The 16,499-nt window shown below is 34.7% G+C and overlaps 1 pseudogene; it reads right to left on the minus strand.

Annotated features, from left to right (window-relative positions):
* Nucleotides 1-681: 681 nt before the first annotated feature.
* Nucleotides 682-16,499, minus strand: part of LOC139848998 (presequence protease 1, chloroplastic/mitochondrial-like) — an 83,738-nt pseudogene continuing 67,920 nt past the window's right edge.

A 16,499-nucleotide genomic window follows, 5' to 3' on the forward strand; every position in this document is an offset into this window, starting at 1 on the left:
TCGTTTTGTCGAGGAATGACCAAAAATACTTATGTGATTGATTTGTAATAAGGGTGAAAGTAATTATTCATCACTTTTTGTTTTAGTTTTCGTCTTGTCGAGAGAAAAGACCCAAATGCTCAATCAAAAAAGTGAGACGTACATCAACGATTGGTACAAACTATTTAATTTTATGGTTAACTGCCTTACCCATTTTCCAATTCTACGAATGTATTAACCTAATATCCTACAGTTAAAGGTCACAGAGGACCCAGTTACTTTCTTGCTAAGCATGTCTAAACTAAAATGATTTATAATTGTGCTCCTACAAGCTTTGTGTACTTGTACAATCACTAGATGCATATATTGATGTAGCCAATTAAGGTTAACAGGCCAAACTTCAAGTTATTGACAGACTCTATAACTATCTCATTTCATGTTAAAAGATATTTACGTGTTTGTTCATTATCACCTTCCCTACACTACTTAATGCTGCCACAACAAAACGATATGGCCATGTCCCATTTTTAAAAAGTCAACTAGCAACTTCAAAGACCAAAATAAGGTAAGTAAATAGCAAGACTACGTTTTATTTGTATGCTAATGTCAATTTTCACGCCCCGAACTAGCCAAGAACTACACATTTGTGTTAAAAAACAATGGAACCATGTAACATGTAAAGAAGTGTGTGAAGATGAGTTTTTAAAGAGCTTTTTTCACTTGAAAGAAGTTGGGCCGTTCCTTGTTTGCATCATCGACATCATCAGGTGATGTCACTGCCACCACAACACCTTTATCCTTGATAGTGTTAACAATATAATTAAAGATTGTAAAATGATTTGTATTTGATCAGTTTTTGATAAAGCTTTGAATTGATACAAATTGTGTTAGTTTGTTCATTACAGAGTGTGATATTTATACTCTAAGAATGTAACGGCTATTTCTCAAAGGATGGCTCCATAATAACTTTTGGAACCCCTTTACTAAATTGGAAAGGTTGCTTTGTCTGCTGATATATCCGTTGCTATGTCTGTTGTTGCTAAGGTGCCCTTGTGACTTTTCTAAAAAAGGGAAATGATGAGAATACAATCTGATCCCAATAAGTCAAATAACCATTTTTTGTTATTTGACTTATGTTGACTTCTTTTATTGCTGCAGTCTAACACTCCCCCTCAAGTTGAATAGTGGGGTTCCCGATATTCAACTTGCCAAGAACTTCACTGAAGAGACTTTCGTTGACTGATTTGGTGAGGATGTCGGCCAATTGGTCTTCTGATCTTATATGTGGTAACGAAATTATTTCTGCATCCAACTTTTCTCTGATAAAGTGTCTATCCACTTCAACATGTTTTGTTCGATCATGTTGAACTGGATTTTCTGAGATAGCGATTGCTGCTTCATTATCGCAAAGGATCCGAATAGCTTCTTTTGGAGGGAATCCTATTTCTATCAAGAGTTTTCGAATCCATAAAGCTTCCACCACTCCCTTTGCGATTCCTCTAAATTCTGATTCAGCGCTTGATAAAGAAACGACCTTTTGTTTCTTACTCTTCCACGCAACTAAGTTTCCTCCAACTATTGTGAAGAAACCGGAAGTTGATCGTCTATCTCCTTTTTCTCCGGCCCAACTTGCATCTGTATAAACTTGCGCTTCAAGGTGACCATTCTTTTTGAATACAACTCCATTGCCTACTGTTTTCTTTAAGTATCTGATGATCCTCATTACAGCTTCCGTATGGTGAACCTGTGGTTGATGCATAAATTGGCTCACAACTCCAACTGCATGTGCTATATCTGGCCGAGTGTGAGCAAGATAGATGAGTTTTCCCACCATCCTTTGATATTGCCCTTTGTCAGCAAGATCAGCTTCGTCTTCCATATATAACTTTTGGTTTGGAACCATTGGAGTATCAGCTGGTTTGCAATCGATCATACCTGTTTCTGCAAGAAAATCAAGAACATACTTCTTTTGACAGATAAATATTCCCTGTTGGGATCGTAATACCTCAATCCCCAAAAAATACTTAAGTCTGCCCAAATCTTTCATTTCAAATTCTTTAAATAAGTTCATTTTTAAGTTAGAAATTTCCTCATTATCATTTCCTGTTATTATCATATCATCAACATAAATGATTAAGCATGTAATCAAATTTCCTTTTCGTTTAAAAAAGAGAGTATGATCCGAGTTGCTTTGTTTAAAATCGTATTTTTTCATAAACAGTGTAAATCTCCCAAACCAAGCCCGTGGTGATTGTTTTAACCCATATAAAGCCTTTTTAAGTCGACAGACTTCCCTGTTTTTAAAGCTGTCGGTGAATCCAGGTGGTGCTTCCATATAGACTTCCTCTTTTAATTCACCATGGAGAAAAGCATTCTTCACATCAAATTGATGAAGTGGCCAATCTTCATTTGCAGCGATAGAGAAGAGAACCCTAATGGTATCAATCTTTGCGACTGGTGAAAAAGTTTCGGAGTAATCAATCCCGTATGTCTGAGTGTACCCTTTCGCAACCAGTCGTGCTTTGTATCTTTCAATAGTTCCATCGGGTTTATATTTTATCGTAAATACCCATCGACATCCCACTGGTTTCTTTCCTTGAGGTATGACACACTTTTCCCAAGTGTCATTATCATTCAGAGCTTTCATTTCAACTTCTATTGCTTTTTTCCAGTCTTTCGATTTGAACGCTTGTTCAACAGAAGTTGGAATATTTTCAGAGTAAATTGCGGAATTAAATTTTTGAGCTTCTTTTGACAGATTTCCTTGTGCTATATTAGCCATAGGATATCTAGATCTTTGTGCTTCTTTTTCTGGAGAGTACCGTTCAGGTGGGACACCTCTATTGATTCTTTGAGGTAGGACATATCGTTGGGTGGTTTCATCGGAATTGGTGTCATTTTGTTCCTCATGGGGTTGAGGTTCATTGTTCGAGGAGGTTTCAGTAATCTCATGGTTTGGAGAGATAGTTTCTGTGGGTTCATGGTCTGGTGTTGGCTCGGGGTTTGGTGTTGGAGTTTGTATAGGTTCGGGGTTTTGTGTTGGCTCGGGCTCTTGTGTTTGAGGTGGTTCAGGGTTTTGAGTTTGAGGTATTTGATGTGGGACCCATGTCATCCAACTGTGAGTGTCATTACTTTCATTCTCCCCCTCACTCGTGAGTTGGGTGTTATTGTAAAAGTATTCAGTTTCAACAAAATCACAGTTCATTGTGGTAAAAACATGACGTCTTTTTGGACTATAACACCGATATCCTTTTTGGTTTATTCCATAGCCAACCATGACACATTTTTCCGCACATGGATCTAGTTTGGTACGCTCATGTTTTGGAATATGGACGAAGACCGAGCACCCAAATATTCGAGGTTCAATGCTAAATGAATTTGGAAGGGTATGGAATTGGGAAAGCGTATCCTTAGGGGTTTTTGTGCCCAAAACCTTAGTAGGTAAACGGTTGATAAGATAGGTAGCGGAAGCAAGAGCTTCGGGCCAAAAACTTTTCGGAGCCTTGGATTCAATTAATAAGGCTCTTGTCATTTCTAAAAGTAGTCGATTTTTACGTTCGGCTACGCCATTTTGCTCGGGAGTATGAGCGCACGAGGTTTGATGAATAATCCCATTATTTTCGCAGAAAAGTTTCATTGATGAGTTTACAAACTCACCCCCGTTATCGGACCTTAACATTTGTATGTTTTTATTAAATTGAGTTTGTACCATTTTATAAAAGTGAGAAAATTTCTCAAAAACTTCTGATTTGTGGGTTAGAAAATAAATCCAAGTCATTCGGGTATGATCGTCAATAAATAAGACAAAATATCGAAAATGTTTCCCCCCTATGACTGGTGCAGGACCCCATACATCCGAATGAATTAAAGCAAAGGGTATATCCTTCCTTGTATTACTCGGTTTAAAAGTATTTCGGTGGCTTTTAGCCAAAATACAAGTCTCACAATTTAATTTAACATTAGATGAAAATAAACTAGGAAATAAAGCATGTAAATATCCGGCTGATGGGTGACCCAATCTCCTATGCCATAACCAGGCTTCCCTAGTAGGTGTTCCGTGAGCCAGAGACACGGTACCTTGCTGAGAAACCTCATCGACATAGTACAACCCCCCTATCTCAGTGCCACGCCCAATTAATTGTCCTGTCCGAATGTCTTGCAAGATGCAAAAAGTCGGGTAAATCAGGACTTTACAGTTTAATTCTTTTGTAACATGACTTACCGACAACAACTTATGGGATAAAGTTGGAATATATAGACAATTAGGTAGTTTAATTGTAGGTGAAATTTCAATAGTTCCACCACTTTTAACTTCAGCAATCCCACCATTAGCCGTTTGTACTTTACTTTTCCTAGGTTTAGTTTTAAAAGGAATGTCATTTTTATCAAAAGTCATAGTGTCCGTTGCTCCACAATCAAGAATCCATGATGTGGATTTTGAATTATTTGAAACAACGTTTACTTTGGGTAAAGAATCTTGCATTTCGGATAAGACGGAGTACGTGTTTTGACACGGAATAGTGGAGACGGGTTTCATAACCGTTTTAATTTTTGGTCCAACACCTTTAGTCCAACCAGATTTATTAAACCCAACTGGTTTAGTGGGCTCACTAAGTTCAGTTTTTCTTTTGAATAGGCCCATCCCATATTTAAACACATCAGATTTACTATAACAGGCCATGTTCTTATCTTTAGAGCCCACCATCCCTAAATTCGGCCCAATATTGGCCCGATTGCTTTTAGTGGGTATTTTATTAGTAATTACCTTACCTGTAGGTGGTATCCCACGTGTATTGGTCCCCTGTGTACCTTTATTGATTTTTTCATTACTTTTCTTGGGTGCAGATATGTTATCTTCCCCAAATTTCTTATCCCTAAAATTCTTATCCCTAAAATTACAGATCTCTTTATTATCTGGGTTTTTATTCGTATGAACCCTAGATCTATTTTTTTCAATATCTGTAAAGAGAGAAATAAAGGGTTCGAGCTTTGTACCATCGGTTTCTGGTGTGGTGACAGCTCCGGCGAAGCCACGATCATTGATGGTGGTGGTTGGCTCGTTTGCCGCCGCTACCGGTGCTGCTTTGCCAGGTACACTCGATGATAGTCCTTTGCCGTCACTTGCTAATTTTGTAGCAATTTCATGACTGGTTGAAGGTACACTCGATGATAGCCCTAATTTTTGATCTAATTCTTTCAAAAACTGAATATTGCTTTTCAGGAGATTAGCCAATTGACCCATTAGGTCATTAATTTGGCTGATATGGGTTAATTGGGTTGAGGATGGTAACTGGCTGCCGTCCAATCTTGACATGGCAGCTTGATTTGAGCTGCCGTCAATTTTGGACATGGTAGCTTTATTTCCGGTAGATGATTGAGCCATAAACAAGAATCTTGATCAATGGATCGATTCCTTCAGCTCTGATACCATGTTAACAATATAATTAAAGATTGTAAAATGATTTGTATTTGATCAGTTTTTGATAAAGCTTTGAATTGATACAAATTGTGTTAGTTTGTTCATTACAGAGTGTGATATTTATACTCTAAGAATGTAACGGCTATTTCTCAAAGGATGGCTCCATAATAACTTTTGGAACCCCTTTACTAAATTGGAAAGGTTGCTTTGTCTGCTGATATATCCGTTGCTATGTCTGTTGTTGCTAAGGTGCCCTTGTGACTTTTCTAAAAAAAGGGAAATGATGAGAATACAATCTGATCCCAATAAGTCAAATAACCATTTTTTGTTATTTGACTTATGTTGACTTCTTTTATTGCTGCAGTCTAACAGATAGCATCAATTGCATTTGCAAAGTCTTGAAAGTCACTCAACCTAAAGAAATAACATAATATCAGATTAATATATTTAATAATAAAAGTATCTATCTTTCATAGTATTTGGATTGTACCTTGTAGATAGTATCTCCTCATGTCTTATTTGCCTTTCTTCCTCTGTAACTCCCAACAAGTATCGTAATAAGCTGTAAACCAAGAAATTGAAAAGTCATCCCAAATAGATTATCGTTGTAAGACAAGACATATATGGTTTTGCAGTCACTTTTAGCAAATTTCTTATTATCTTACCTACTATATCCTTTGGAATCGGGTGAGTTGTATGAATCTACATCACCAATTGTCCCAATAATTGCCTTTGTAAGCGTGTCATCATCCATTTCCATTTGACGAAGGAAATCACTGGTTCCGTCATATATATCTAGTGTCTTGAGCAAATTTGGGTCCCGGTGAGATAAGAATTAGAATATTCCTGTTTAAAAAAGTTGGTTATAAAAAAAAAAAAAACAGTAATAAAGCAAAGTTGGTAAGGGAAACACTAGTGTAAGCAAAGAAAATTGTGTGATTATATTTATACCTGAATAAGGGTTGAAATCACAAAACCCATTATAAGCCCCACCACTAACGCGCACACGGTCCCACAACCAAGTATTATTTATGAGCTTAGATATAACATACGCACTTCCCTTAAGTTGATACCCAGTTTCATACAAATTTGCTGCTTTTCCAACATAATTTACCTGCAATTATGTGTAATCAACTTAATGCTGACAAGTTAAAGGGTACAAAATGGAGCCTATAACATAAACCAACCTGGGTTGGTATCACGATAGCTTCATTTATTAATGGAATTCGTTTATTATTCCAAGAAGGTGATGATGCAACTTGAGATGATGTACTTGGAAGCCAATCAAGAAACTCCTCAACATATTTTTCAGAATTTTTAAGTGTATTATAACCAGATGTAAGATTCACAAGGCAATTGTTCTTTGACAACACGGTTTTACGAATCTCTTCAAGTGACGCCAAAATTGCACTCCAGTCATTTTCAACTTTCTCTTCAAGATTCTTAAATGTTACCAGCAAATTATTTATAAAATATAATAATAATAATGAAAATATCGAACCTGAGACCACCCATTTGTTCCTTGATCCACCCTGCACTGTTAAACTTTGCATCTATCCTTGCAGCTGCAATATCATGACCACTATCCTTCAACCGATTCTAAATAGACAAAATTACCAATTTACCCTTCAACTGATTATATGATATACGAATTGTCGACTACTACCATAAACAATACCTCCATAATAGCTTTACTTTGGGAGACAAACTGCTTAAAAAGCTTTTGATCATCAAATTGGACATCCTGGAGAACACAGTTGACCTAAAATAGAAGTGAATCAAGAGCGTGTTATGAATGTACAATTAAAAGCCTTAATTAAAATATAAATGTTTTATATTCACCCCCCATTAATTAAAAAAGCACATACCAGATCGAAAAGATTTTGAGTGTAGCATGGTGCATCAATGGCTTTTCCTCGAACAATAATATAACTGACCGGACTGTCTGACCCTCGTTTTGATGATGTAAAAGGAAATACGGATAAGCCCCTGGTCTTAATTCTAATGTTAGAATTGTAGTGTATTTAGATTAATTGATTAGTTTTAATCTAGATGTTATATAATAGTGATGGATGTTAATTTAAATGTTATGAGGGGATTTTTATAGAAGAAATGGTGAAGACTAGTTTTTAGAAAGAAATTCTTTATTGCTATTGAATTGTGTTTGTGTTTGTGTGTACATAGAATTTGGAAGGCATCAAACCTATTTATAGGCTTCAATGGAGGCTTCCATTTTTATCTAGAATCTTCTGATTTTTTTTGTCTAGCTATTCTTCTATTACCTTCTAGTTAACATCTTCTAAAATATCTAATTATCAATATCTAATATCACTTTTAATTCTAGATTAGTCTAGAAAAACATTAGTATTTTAACACTCCTCCTTAATATTTTTCGGTGTTACTCCGAGCATGTTACGTAGGAACTCGAACTTTGATCTTGGGAGTGCTTTGGTGAATATGTCTGCTATTTGCTCTTCAGTCTTGCAGTATTTTAATTCGATATCTTTCCTGGCTGAGACTTCTCGTAGAAAGTGATATTTGATGTCAATATGTTTTGTTCTGCCATGAAATACTGGATTCTTTGCCATAGAAATTGCAGACTTGTTGTCGCACAATATTTGAGTAGCTTCGTCTTGTTTCTCGCCCATGTCTTCAAGTATTCTTCTTAGCCATATAGCTTGATTTGCTGAGTTAGCGGCTGCGACGTACTCGACTTCGGCTGATGATTGTGCCACCGTTTCTTGTTTCTTTGATGTCCATGAGAATACACCAGATCCAAGTGTGAATGCATATCCGGAAGTACTTCTCATGTCATCCACCGTTCCGGCCCAATCACTATCTGTGTATCCATGAAACTTCGCATCTATAGTGGGCTTGTACCATATTCCATAGTCCATGGTACCTTGCAAGTATCTTAATATTCTTTTAGAAGCTCCATAATGTATTTGAGTCGGATTTTGCATGTACCTGGATAATAGACTGGTTGCGTACATGATGTCTGGTCTTGTTGCTGTCAGATAGAGTAGGCTTCCAGTGAGACTTCTGAATCTTGAAGCGTCTGCTTTCTCGGATCCATCTTCTTGTCTCATCTTCTCATTGGCAACTAGTGGTGTGGCGACGGTTTTACAACCTTATAGTTTAAACTTTTTCAGGAGATTTTCAGTATATTTCTTTTGGCATATGAAGATGCCTTCATTTTCTTGACTGATTTCGTTGCCAAGAAAATAGCGCATCAAACCAAGGTCGCTCATCTCGAATGTTTTCATCATGTCTTCTTTAAATTCTTGTATCATTCTCTCATTGTTTCCCGTATATATAAGATCATCGACATACAAGGAAATAATGAGAGTGTCAGAGTTACCTTGGGTTTTGATGTAGAGTGTGGGCTCACTTTGGCTCCTTCTGAATCCTGAACTTGTGAAGTAGCTATCAATGCGGCTATACCAAGCACGTGGTGCTTATTTAAGTCCATATAAGGCTTTCTTTAGTTTTAGGACTTGATTTTCTTTTCCTTTCTTAATGAACCCTTGTGGTTGCTCCACATAAATTTCTTCTTCCAGAAATCCATTTAGAAATGCTGATTTTACATCTAGTTGGTAAATCTTCCACCTTCTTTGAGCTGCTAGCGCCACAAGTGCTCTTATAGTATCAAATCGTGCTACAGGTGCGAAAGTTTCGTTGTAGTCGACTCCAGGCTGTTGCGAATAGCCTTTAGCTACTAGCCTTGCTTTATGTTTTTGTATAGAACCATCAGGGTTGAGCTTTGTTTTATAAACCCACTTAACTCCAATGATTTCTTTATTTTCGGGATGATCAACTAACTCCCATGTGTTGTTTTTCTCGATCATTCTAATTTCTTCGTTCATAGCAGCCACCCACTTTTCATCTTTGAATGCAACTTCATAGCTTTCAGGTTCTATAGTTGTGAAGTTGCAAGTCTCGTACATCTCTGCTAACTTTTTAACTCTTCCCGGTGTTGACTCCGGACTTGAATCTTCTTGCGCTATGGGTAATGTGGCCGTCGGAGAAGTTGGCGTAGTAGGGCTCGTTTCTCCGGTACTTTCATCTTGTTCAGACTGCTCCATTTGTAGTGGTTGTTGAGCTGGAGTTTCTATAGATATCCGTGGCAGATATGTTTGTTTTTCAACTTTGTCCTTCTCCCAGTTCCAAGAAGCGTCTTCATCAAACACCACATCTCGGCTAATCACGATGTTATTAGTCTTCAAGTTGTAGACTCGGTAACCTTTTGATTGTGTACTATAGCCCAAGAATATTCCCTTCTCTGATTTTTCTTGGAGCTTGTGACGTTTCTCCTTAGGAACATGGATGTAGCAGATAGATCCAAATACTCGTAGATGTTTCGTCGACGGTTTCCTTCCACTCCATGCCTCTATCGGAGTCTTGTTTTCTACGGCTTTCGTGGGACATCGATTTAGTATATATACAGCTGTGTATACAGCTTCAGCCCAGAAACTGTTTGGAATGCCTTTTTCATGTATCATCCATTTCCATTACAGTTCTATTTTTGCGTTCAGAGACGCCATTTTGTTCTGGGGCGTAACCAACAGTAAGTTGGCGTTTAACTCCTTCGTCTTCACAGAATTTGTTAAACTGTGTAGAGGTGTATTCTTTTCCTCTATCACTCCTTAGTGTTTTTATATGATGGCCACTACTCTTTTCTACAAAATTCTTGAACTTCTTGAATATAGTAAATACTTCAGATTTTTCACGCATGAAGTACACCCACGTCATTCTAGAATAGTCATCGATGAAGAGAATAAAGTACCTATTTTGGTTAAGTGACGGGGTTCTCATTGGTCCACAAACGTCAGTGTGCACCAGCTCCAGTATACCTTTCGCTCTCCAGGCTTTGTCACGAGGGAAAGGTTTTCGATGTTGCTTACCCATCATACAGCTTTCACACGTGTCGGTGATCTCTTCTATGTTCGGCAAGTCTCTCATCATATTCTTCTGTTGGAGGATTTTTAGTGCGTGAAAGTTAAAGTGGCCAAATCTTCGATGCCATAGCCATGACTCTTCAACTTGTACTTTTATGGCAGGGTCTCTGATATACTGCCAACGAAGCAGAAAGTTGCGGTTCTCCATTGGCACTTCAGCTATTAATTTGTAGTTGTTTTTCTTGTCACGGATAACGCATGATTTATCTTCGAAGAGTAATGAGTATTCGTGCTCCATCATTTACTTGCAAGGCTTGGTACTAGAAGAACATCATTAACAGATCGAGTGACGTTATTAGTTTGAACAGTTATCGTATGAAAGGATCCGTTCATATACATTATAAACGATTCACAATAGTTGATTACATCGCGAGGTATTTGACCTCTATATGATACGTTTTACAAACATTGCATTCGTTTTTAAAAGACAAACTTTCTTTACATCAAAAATTGACGGCATGCATACCATTTCATATTACATCCAACTATAATTGACTTAATATTAACCTTGATGAACTCAACGACTCGAATGCAACGTCTTTCAAAGTATGTCATGAATGACTCCAAGTAATATCCTTAAAATGAGCTAATGCACAGCGGAAGATTTCTTTAATACCTGAGAATAAACATGCTTTAAAGTGTCAACCAAAAGGTTGGTGAGTTCATTAGTTTATCATAATCAATCATTTCCGTAATAGTAATAGACCACAAGATTTCAGTTTCTATAAATATCCGTACACTCGCAAGTGTATAAAAGTATTCTATAAGTTGTAGGCACCCGGTAACAAGCCTTAACGTTCATGTTTTACCCTCTGAAGTACACCAGATCAGGTGTGTTTAAAATAACCTCGAAGTACTAAAGCATCCCATAGTCAGGATGGGGTTTGTCAGGCCCAATAGATCTATCTTTAGGATTCGCGCCTACCGTACATAGACAAGTAGTTTAATGTTACCAAGCTAAGGGTATATTTCTAGTTTAAACCCACATAGAATTAGTTTTATTACTTGTGCCTATTTCGTAAAACATTTATAAAACAGCGCATGTATTCTCAGCCCAAAAATATATATAAAAAGGGAGTAATGAAACTCACCATACTGTATTTCGTAGTAAAAATACATATAACGTCATTTAACAAGTGCAAGGTTGGCCTCGGATTCATGAACCTATATTAATTATATATATTTATATGTTGGTCAATATTTGTCTAACAATTTTTGGTCAAGTCATAGTGTACCACAATCCTAATGCTCGAGACTAATATGCAAAAGTCAACAAAAGTCAACTTAACCCAAAATGACTTCTAAAATTTATACGTGTTTATTATATAACTTAACTATAGTCATTTTATATATTTAAATATATTTATTAGATTTTATAATAATAAAAGTCATTTATTAATAAAAATTTATATTAACGTTTATATATGATAAAATATACTTTTATATATCTTAAGCAGTAAAATTTATAAAGTTCACTTAATATCGTAAAACTATAGTGGTAAGTATTATTAATGTAATTATATTACGCGTGGTGAAAAATATCTTTGTATCCCCTATTTATTTGATAAAATAATATTGATCATAATAATAATAAGTAAAAGTTGTATTATTTTGTAATAATAATTATTATTATTCTATACAAAAATAACAATATTTATATTTACTAAAAATGTTATTATGATAAAATGATAATACTAACATAATACTCCCTCCGTCCCGGATTAATTGTCCAGTATTCCTTTTTGGGACGTCCCAGATTAATTGTCCACTTCCAAATATGAAAAGTAAATTTGATAAAGTTTACAATATTGTCCCTAATGAATTAATTAAATTACAAAGGTGAGAGGGATTTCTAATTAAATATTTGAGGGTAAAACAGTAAAGTAAGAAAAAAGTACAGAAAGAGTACAGTGTGATAATGACATTTCTTAAACTGTGTGTTTTTTGTCTGGGGACAATTAATCTGGGACGGAGGGAGTAGTAATAATGATATTTTATAATAACAATGATATTTCTATTAAAATAATAACGACGATAGTAATAATAATCATTTTAACAATAATACTAAAATTCAGTTGACTATAACTTCTAATCCGTTCATCGAAACCATTCGATATCTAAATGAAAAGTTCTTAATTTTTTGCTAGCTTTCCAATGACATGCATATCATATACCCTATCTCAGTAGCATATGTATCTAATTCAGGATTCAACAAACCTATCTAAGGACAATATCGAATGTACAAGCATGCATAATCCTATATACTCGAGCACTAGTCAGGGATACACTATTGAAATATAAAAGTTAAGTTATGAGTGCTCACGTATCAATATTGAGATTCAATATTGCAGGAAAGTACGTAGACGAAACGAAAATGATAAACGTTAGGTTGACCTCACGAGCAATACCCTCGATCAATACCCATAACCTCCATAGCTATAACCCATAATTTCCTTAGCTCTATTCCGTTTGAAAACTTATTTTAAAATCGTCTGAATATAACTCCGTCGTAGTATTTTATGTATACTAATAATATCTTGAAATAATACAAAGAAAATATATATGTGTAATTCGATTGAGAGAGTTTAGAGAAATATATTTTCAAGTTTCTATGAAATAATAAAACCTATTGAATTCTATTTATAATAGATTTTTGAATTATTAAAGTGAATTATTAAAGTATGAATTATTAAAGTGAATTATTAAAGTATGAATTATTAAAGTGAATTATTAAAGTATGAATTATTAAAGTGAATTATTAAAGTATGAATTATTAAAGTGAATTATTAAAGTATGAATTATTAAAGTTAAAGTAAAGTAAAAGTAATTAAAAGTAAAGTTAAAGTATAGTAAAAGTATAAAACTATGTACGTATAATACGCGTATAAATATATATAATATTAATTTAAAGCGTTATATATATTTGATAAAATAAAATATAAATATCGTTATTTTATCATACTAGTTAAGTAATGAGTGGTCAAAAAGAATAGATTTCTTAAATCACAGTGGACCTCATAACATAGGCCCGTAATCATATCATAATGTATCTGATAATTCAATCATTTGATATTATCTCTTAATTCTGTCAATAAATATATCGAAACAAATACGTTCATGTAAAGTATCATATATCTAATACTTTGTTAATGTTTTCAGTTAATATTATATATTATATATACATATCTATATACACATAATTGTTCGTGAATCGTCGAACACGGTCAAAGGATAATTGATTACATGAATGTAGTTCCAAACTTTTTGAGATTCAACATTACAAATTCTGCTTATCGTGTCGGAAACATATAAAGGTTAAGTTTAAATTTGGTCGAAAATTTTCGGGTCGTCACAGTACCTAGCCGTTAAAGAAATTTCGTCCCGAAATTTGATCGAGGTCGTCATGGCTAACTATAAAAATGTTTTCATGACGAATATGAGTTGATAAATAGAGTTTTATCATCATTGAGTAATATAGATAAAACAATTTGATTACGCGAAGAGTATAAGTGAAGTTATCGCAAGAGAGTGAAATGAGTAAACGTATATTTATTTTAACCGATGACGTAGTTATGATTGATTTCCAGAATTCATTGGATTTAAAGAAAATCTTTGCAATAAGATTTGGTTCTTCGGCGATTAAGAAAATCATGACCTTCTTTGATTAAATGCGATAATCTGTCTCGATTTCTCTGTCTGATATTTTACTATAAATCCACCCCCTTCGTTTCTTTATTTCCACAGCTCACACCTTCTAGTCTTTCTCCCCAATTCATACTTTAAAGCATTCGTTAATATGCTTCATCCAGTATTGATTCTTGATATACTCTTAACTTTTATATCTGTCATTCTTCTTTTTCATCTACCACCGGAGGAAGTTATTTTCTTCTACCATTACCTTGGGGTTATTGTGTTTTTCATTCTCCCGTGTCTTTATATTTCTATACGCATTGATATACACGGTTTGTAATTTCGAGGTTGTTATCGGGCTTTATATTCTCCATTATATTTCGGAGCTTCATGCTTTCATTTTCTCTTCCCAGCCTTAAGTCAAGCGGATAATGGTCCAGAATTCGTAGATATGAATTTTTGGATGAACATAGTTAATGTTCCAAGAAGAAAATCGTAATGGCACGATCTTAATTTGGCAACTTACCAGAATATCTGAAAATATAGAGCTATCAAGATGATATGTTCTTAATATGTTTGGAAATTGGGTAGAATGTAAGAGTCGTGTAAATAGTACATGATGACGGTATGTTCTATGAATCATCACGTTCCATTAGAAACTCAGCATGACTTACTGTAATATAATCACGTTGATCAAGTGTCATTATATTATACTAACTCATGTTTCAGTTCCCAACACTGCTTTAAAAACATTCATATTTTAAATTCGAATTTTTTTTTCTTCAGAATTTAGAAACTAACACAGTTTCTTTTTATGTTGTAACGCAGATATTGCGAAGAGATAAAAGATTTCGGATAAGAATGGTTGTGAAAATATCTTCAGGAATATCGAAGATATTTATAATAAAAGATACGATAATATCTTAGAATTCTTAACATAGATGGATGATGAAGAAGATTTGTCTGTGAAGGTTTAGAATAAGAAGTAAGGTGTTTGCTAATGATTTCAGTAGAACTGAAACATTTGGATCCTTTGAAGGCAGGTTTAGTCTTTGTGATTTGTCCACAGCCTCCTTCATGGTCTGCTCAATCCATTTTCCAGTTTCAAACCTTCTCTTTTTCTCAGCTTTACCACCATACTATTCTTTATCATCAAACTTTTGACTGTTAAAGTCGTTTACAGTTTTTGCTGCTTCATCAGCATTTTTCCAATTTCGGAGAACTAGTTCATAGTTTGGGGATGTTTTTCAGAAAATTCACATTCGAAGTATGTAAGTCTAGGAGATAGACGTTATATGTATACATATAACTTTTAACATAAAATTGTCGCGAAATTCAAAATACTGATTGCTAATTCCCAGAGTTGGTGTGACAATTATTGTTACAGGATGTAGGTGAGTACATGATGGGGTTTTAATGAATAAGTATAGTGGATTTTAGGAGAGGCTTAAGTCGAAGGTTAATGAAGTTGTTGATAAGTTTACTGCTAATGTGACGAGATATGAAAGGTTCCCCGGTAACCATGATGAAGGGTTTATTCTTATAAACAAATGAAGGTGAGTTGCTGGAGCTGTGACAAACCTGTCTATTTTGGAAAGAGATTGAAAAATTATATTTGGTAATAAATATCAAAGGATTTGACATGTATACGTGTTAAACTATAACTTTGGTTTCGAGAGCTTTTCAGGTGCATGACAGTAGGTAATGTGTGGTTGGATAATCATCTCGCATGTCTTTAGGAATTTCGAAGTATTTGAACACATATTGTAATTGTTAATATACATATGATGTTCTAAGATTTTGAATGATACAAATATTTTTGTGAGTTCCATGAATAGAAATGAGGTTCTAGGACAGTTTTGAAGTCAAAGTATAGTTTTGAAAGATGTAGGAATCTAAGAGTGATGATTTCGGTTATATCTTGAATCGAATTCTGAGATTTTAAAATCAGAATATGTAATTAGATTTTGAATGAGTATGGTTGTTTTGATTTCTATAAAAGAATGTATATTGTTGTGAAAGTAGGGAGTATAATGGATGACTTGCTGAATCAGATTCGAAGAATGTAACATATTAATTGTGAATTTATATATCTCTCGGGTATTACCTACCCGTTAAAAAAAAAAATTCACAATTAATATTTTGTACAAAAGAATTTTATTACAGTCTTTATGGAAATATATATGTGTATATTTCTTCAGATGTAATATAGATTTAATGAGTTAATATTAAATTAAACTCATTTGATTTATGGTTAAGGCTAGGATAGATAATTTCTAAACTTTAGAAATTACATAATCACCGTAGAATGTTTCCCCAATGAAGTTATGAATCAATACTTAATCGTTGTGGTATTCCTTGGTATCTACATGGCATATGACGTCGATGCTCGTGGGACAGATTGTGAAGTTGAGATTTGCAATGCGGTTGTTGTTGGTGGTGGTAATGGTACTGTTGATGTTGTTGATGGTGGTACTGGTTATGCTGCTGGTGCTGCTGCTGGTGTTTGTAAC

The sequence above is a fragment of the Rutidosis leptorrhynchoides genome, chromosome 5, assembly GCF_046630445.1.
Source record: "Rutidosis leptorrhynchoides isolate AG116_Rl617_1_P2 chromosome 5, CSIRO_AGI_Rlap_v1, whole genome shotgun sequence".
Classification (NCBI taxonomy): Eukaryota; Viridiplantae; Streptophyta; class Magnoliopsida; order Asterales; family Asteraceae; genus Rutidosis; species Rutidosis leptorrhynchoides.